The sequence below is a fragment of the Schistocerca serialis genome, chromosome 8 (assembly GCF_023864345.2).
Source record: "Schistocerca serialis cubense isolate TAMUIC-IGC-003099 chromosome 8, iqSchSeri2.2, whole genome shotgun sequence".
In the NCBI taxonomy this organism is placed as follows: Eukaryota; Metazoa; Arthropoda; class Insecta; order Orthoptera; family Acrididae; genus Schistocerca; species Schistocerca serialis.
In genome coordinates this window covers 564,934,474-564,941,140 of record NC_064645.1, presented here as the reverse complement: position 1 = coordinate 564,941,140, position 6,667 = coordinate 564,934,474, and the positions used below count along the sequence as shown (strand labels likewise).

Here is a 6,667-nt window from a genome sequence, read left to right as displayed (position 1 = left end):
GCAGAGGTCCCGGCCTGACCCCACGCCGCGGAGACTTCCTCGCTGCTCTGTCCCAACCGACCGACTGCCACACACACCACCACACGGAAATACAGCGGCCACACCAAAGCTGGTACAGCAGTACCAGTATCGATAAGTGCTGCTGCTGCCACTGACGAAGGCAAGTCAGCACCTCGTTATGGTAGTAATTCAGGGAGAAATGTGGCGCCACTCGATTGCGACAAACTGCCAAAGAACAAACGGCATCTACGCGAGCCGACCACGGCTCATCTAAACTATCAACATTTTTGTGAATGTCCTCCACGTTAGATGCACTTATCACAAAGTGTCCTTCATACTCATCTAAGAAGGCTGGTTTACAGTTTTTATTGACATTAATCACTCTGTTGTTACCTTATCCCAGAGATTCTTCTAGTTGTTCTACTTGTAAACCCATAACATTTGCCGGCAATAAAGCAGTCGTCCCAGACGCGCCAGCTGTCTTCTGGACGGTTCATGGTTTTACTTGCGCACTGCGGGAGTATTCCTTACTCCTGCAGTTGACGAATAGTGGAGTTTCTCCTCACTTCGCCTGACTGCAAGATCTCTTCCGGTCTCATAGTTCCTTGTCCTATTCCATTGCAGCAGCGCTCTGAAGTGACCACCATGCCTTGGCTACTTCATTCCGTCTCCTCTTGAACATGCAGCCGCCTCACTTTTACGTTCCATTGGTGACTTTTTCTATACTGATTTACACACTCTGTGTTCTGCCCTTCTTGTTCCCTGGCAAGCATTTCTACCTACTTCAACAAGTAAATCAACTTGTTACTACTATCACAAAACGCTGAAGTTAGTCTCTTATTCCAGTAAATTGTTCTCTAATCTCAAGCTCCAGTTCATTTGACAAATAGAATAATTTAGCACTCCATTTTGTAGAGAAGCCCTTTGCAAGTTCTAGCCCATGATTAAACTTCCTACCCCCTCCCCAAACCCCCTACCGCCGCCCAAAACCCAGAACCAGCTCAAACCATCGTTTCTTTGCTCGGGACCAGTGCTCCTTGATAAAGGCGGCCTAAATTCAGCCAGAGTTCCTTATTCCAGCGTTATGTCTGTTGACCAACAAAATGCCTCTCCTGCCAAGTTACTTCCTATGTAAGAAACTGTCTCCCTTTTAGTCTGCCCTTCAGGTAATATTAATTCAAAATCATTCCAGAGAATTAACGTGAGCATCAGGACCAAAACAATGAAACTGTCGGTATCCAATGAACGCAATTTCCGTGGATATTATTGGCGAGGGTGCAGTAATTTTGGTCTGGTAACTACCTACTAGGCCTATTCGTAAGTAAGGTCCGACCGGTCGCAAAATGGAAACCACCGTGAAAATAAAAAATGTTTTATTTGCAACAGTTAGCTACACCTTTCAGCTACTTCTCTACGAAGTCACCGCTCCGATTTACACATTTGTCGTAGCGTTGTGCCAACTTTCCAATACCCTTGTCACAGAAGGCAGCCGCTTGTGCTTTCCACCTATGCTCTAACCTGATCTACAGCTCGCTGTCTGTGCCAAAACTTCATAGCCAGCGGTTCATGTCAGCAGAGATGAAACTCAGGGAGAGTCAATTATGGGCTCTGTTGTCGGTGATCAAATCAAAAGTCTATCTCCCTACATATAAGTCCTATACAATTATGCAGAATTATACCAAGTGGAATCGATAGAATAAAAAGGAAAGGAAGAAAAAGATGAAATGTATACCATCCCTAAGGCTAAGGGTATCACCTATAACCATGTCAAATCATTCTCAGGTTGCATTAAGGCCGGGTGTAGTAGCGTATGAGATGATTATCCGGATCTTAAGTACATCATAAATAGTTTGCATGATAATAATAGCGACAATCGCACTTCGTTAAAAAACGTAGATTTCAGTTTCCATTTACAAACGCTGAAATTGAGCTTATGGCAGACAATCGTTTCTTCACCAAACTGACAACTGCTAACTAAATTGAAAGGCTAAAAAAAAATAAACAAAACTTTTCATTTTACGGAAGTGTCAGCCTAATGCACTCAGATATTAGAACAAAGTTGTAAAAGACGTTATTATTTCACAACAGAATTCATGATACAAGAATCATACAATTTTCTAACAGCGAGGTTCGAAGAAGCAGGGAGACTGAATATCAGTTCTCTTATGTGATATTAAAAATATCGGAAATTTCACAGATAATTAAGTTCATACTCGGAGATACAATCTTACATCTAATGTTGAAACACACTGATTTGTTACAAAAGAGCTCACCAGAATACAAGAGTGTGAGCAGTTACTTTTGGATATGCGAGGACTTCTATTGTTAGCAGTGTCTTATCAGCTGCCAGAACGAAATTTTCAGATTCATTTCGCCATATCGAGGATCCAGTTCCATTACATTTCGAAATACGATTGGACATTGTTAAGTTCCTGCATCGTACTCAGGTTTCCTTCAGAGGTTTATCTTCACACCGCTCGGCATTTTTGCAGTTCATTCAGTTGCGGTACCATGTTTTATCCTAAGGCAGTGAAGGAATGGCAAATTCACTACGTACGTATACTGAGAATTTTTTCCAAGTAAAACACCAAGTTATATAGCAATGGTTGTTGTTGTTGCTGTCATCTTCAGTCTAAAGACTGGTTCATGGAGCTCTCTGTTATAATTTATCATACAGAGATATCGTCATCTCTAATTAGGCCTAACTGCTGCAAGCTTCATACATCCAGTACTTGAAGGAGTAAAGTATTTTCTTTTATCTATTTTATTCACAATGGCTTCAGGCAAAGGTCCCACAGAGACAAATACAAAATTCAGGCACATGAGACATATTGCAGCTAATTTATATACACGACGTGTGCATACTGATATTATTAAACTCAGCAACTGTACATTTCTGTTGCTACTTTATACAGACAAGATGTATGTACCGATATTTTTAAAATTAATATAAGCCGGCCATTGTGGCCGAGCGTTTCTATGCGCTTCAACCCGGAACCACGTGGCTGCTACAGTCGCAGGTTCGTATCCTGCCTCGGGCATGGATGTGTGTGATGTCCTTAGGTTAAAAATGGTTCAAATGGCTCTGAGCACTATGGGACTTAACTTCTGAGGTCATCAGTCCCCTAGAACTTAGAACTACTTAAACCTAACTAACCTAAGGACATCACACACATCCATGCCAGAGGCAGGATTCGAACCTGCGACCGTAGCGGTCGCGCGGTTCCAGGCTGTAGCGCCTAGAACCGCTCGGCCATCCCGGCCGGCTATCCTTAGGTTAGTTAGGTTTAAGTAGTTCTAAGTCTAGGGAACTGATGAGAGATGTTAAGTCCCATAGTGCTTAGAGCCATTTGAACCATTTGAAAATTAATATATGTTAAAATTAATATAATAGCCACGTGACCCGCTCTTACTCTATTAATAGTGACAATCTCCCCGTTTAAGACCAGAACCAAGAAAGTATGGGGTACTTGCTTTTGAACAGCCCATTCCCATCATTACGTAACAATCGTCATTCTTTAACTGCAAGCCGTATTATGAAACACACAGTGCTCAAGGAATGTTGTAACTGGCGTTAATTGCACGTTGTGGCAAGCTAGTCTGTACGTTCATTGCCCCTTAGGCCGATGCGGTCCAGTTACTGCTGGAAACAGGTCGATTTGTGGAGATATTTCTGTCTTGTAAAATATCTTTTGATGCCCTGGTTTAAATAATTAATAGTTTTCTCTGAAGCTGCGTGCGGCTGGTCCCGGCGGAGGTTCGAGTCCTCCCTCGGGCGTGGGTGTGTGTGTTTCTCCTTAGGATAATTTAGGTTCAGTAGTGTGTACGCTTAGGGACTGATGAGCTAAGCCGTTAAGTTCCATTGAGAGGCACCCACATGCCTTGCTCATACTATGACATCAAGCAGTCAGGCCTGCAAGATGAGTGGTCTGCCAAGCGAGTGGATTCATTCTTATTTTTCGAGTAACATGAACTCTAGTACTCACAATTAAGTTACAAATTATTCTCCTGTATGAATATTACGCAACGGAAACGCACATCTGACTATTAGTAATTTACACTACTCTGACTGTTCACTACGCACTGGCAATACCACAATTTCTCCCCTTTTTTTTATTTAACGGCTTTTATCAACACATGGCCATCGCACTGAATATGAATGGCGCATACATTATAAATTCTGGATATCATGACAACATACAATTCGAAGGAAAAGGCCACCAATCTTTTTCTTTTCACTGTCTTATTTATTCCGATAAATTCTATAACCTAAACACACAAATTCTATAACCTACAACAATAACACATGAGAGATTCCGCCCAGAGGGCATGGCTTTAAAGTGGTGATTCTCTATCTTATGGTCTCGTAATTATTTAATGCTACAGTGCACTTTCTGGATAGGATGGTGGATCTTTTGCTATATCTCACACTTCGACTCTCACAACCATCATCACGAAACTTTCCTCCAGACCGAGCGGTACAAAAGGAACATGCATAACCCACTACCTCTGAAACTACCTTGCTACTCTCCCATGCAAACCACACATACTTAAATTACATGACATACACCACACTGCAACATGGAATACAACATAGGAATAGTCGCAACATTATAATCCCATCACTTCCAGCTTTCCCACTTCAATTAGTATTCATCACCGTTCCATATGACACTGCCCCACTTCGTAACTTTTCTTTCCTACTACGAACTCTGGACGATATATGCACGTCTTCCTGTGCAATGCAAGCCAAGTGGCATTGCTGGATAGACGGCTGACTCACCTTGCTTCTCTCTTAGAGTATTATAGTTTGAATCAAGCGTCACACGGAAGCATAGCACGCAAAGTAATATTAAGAACATATTCATCACACACGCGAGTCCTCAACTGATACCATGGACGAGTACTTCTCTTTATCCTTTGTCTCATACACAGATTGAGACTCACACAGTACTCACCACGTGGAAGTACTCGTTTCTAATTTCAAGTCCTGCACACGCCATTTCTTAAATATTTCCAATTTATAGTACACACGCTATTTTTTCAGCTTAACTTAAGCACTCGGAAGTATTTCAACTTATTGCTACACGTGGTTTCATTGTGACCGTTGGTCATTTCCGAAGATTACTACGGTCCCCTTAATATTACCTGCCTGACATTTAATTCTCCCCACAAAACTTCTTGAAATAGAGAAATTATTATTCTAAACTACTCTTAAGTATTTCACATGCATACCATGTCTCCACTCTTTTGTCTTTACGGAGCACGCCTAAGACAGGTCTTACCAACACAAGATCCAGTGGCAGAGTGCTGAAACATGGCCGTTCTTCAGGTCATCTCGCACCTCTGTCGAGGTGGGGGAAGACCATGCTACCGTATTGGTCAGCCACATTTCAGGCGCTCAAAGCTCCGGTAAGTTTCATCTCTTTGGTTCCACCAAAGGTGGCCAAAGGATCGTCTCAAAGATGATCATATATTCACATTCACTATCTGCAGTTAGCAGACGACCATACATTCATTCATTTCACAGAGCTCACCAAACTGGATGTAGGGATTTATTTTGTGGGAGTGCACATGTGATCAATTACATAAATAAATTGTTATTCTTTCCCACACTGGTATCCGGCTTCGCTGTATTAATTGAAATTGAGTTATTTTTACAAAAAATGTGTTGTTCTGACAAGAATAATGAAGTATGTTGTACCTATTTTCAATGTTGAGCGGTACTGTACCCTTTCACCATAAGATTTCACACACATTTGAACATTTTTTTTCTGAAGCTACTCTTGTAAGGGGTAATAGAGTACTTATGGGATAGAAACTACACATCAAGAATGTGAGCTCTATTGCGTATAGTGTGTGATGTGTAAGACAGCTAATAACTTAGATGTCCGCACGGACATTTCTGTGGGTGACAAGAAGGATCGGCCACACCCACCTACGTCACCGTAGTGTAGAATGCAGCTCCAGAAGAGACGGTCGATGTCGTCGATCATCCTGCAAATATTTTATGCCGGCCTTTCCGGAAGCAACGTGATTTAAACAGGTTTGAGTCGTAGGTCTCTCGTAGATACAGTTGCTTTACAAAATAATGAACGCGAGTTTGGATATTGATTAATTAGCATCATGTTTCCACGCGAAGATTTTTCTTTTTTGATTTGGTTTTCTGGATAACAACACTAAAGCCGTCAACGATTACAAAAGAATTAAATGTTTTTAACGTAGAAGAGAATGTCATACCTCAAAGTGATTGAACAATATTTCTGCGATACTAGCAAAATAGGAGAAGCTATGTCGCTTCTGGCAACGGCCTTGCCGCAGTGGATACACCGGTTCCCGTCAGATCACCGAAGTTAAGCGCTGTCGGGTGTGGCTGGCACTTGGATGGGCCGCCATCTGGGCCGCCATGAGCTGTTGCTATTTTTCGGGGTGCACTCAGCCTCGTGATGCAAACTGAGGAGCTACTCGACCGAATAGTAGCGGCTCCGGTCAAAGAAAACCGTCATTAACGACCGGGAGAGCGGCGTGCTGACCACACGTCCCTCCTATCCACATCCTCAGCTGAGGATGACACGGCAGTCGTATGGTCCCGATGGGCCACTTGTGGCTTGAAGACGGAGTGCTATCTCGCTTCTAAAGTCAGAATTAACAATTAATTTTTTCTCTA

General features: G+C 42.4%; 1 pseudogene; it reads left to right on the top strand.

Annotated features, from left to right (window-relative positions):
* Positions 1 to 6,302: 6,302 nt before the first annotated feature.
* Positions 6,303 to 6,420, top strand: LOC126417395 (5S ribosomal RNA; annotated as a pseudogene).
* Positions 6,421 to 6,667: the final 247 nt, after the last annotated feature.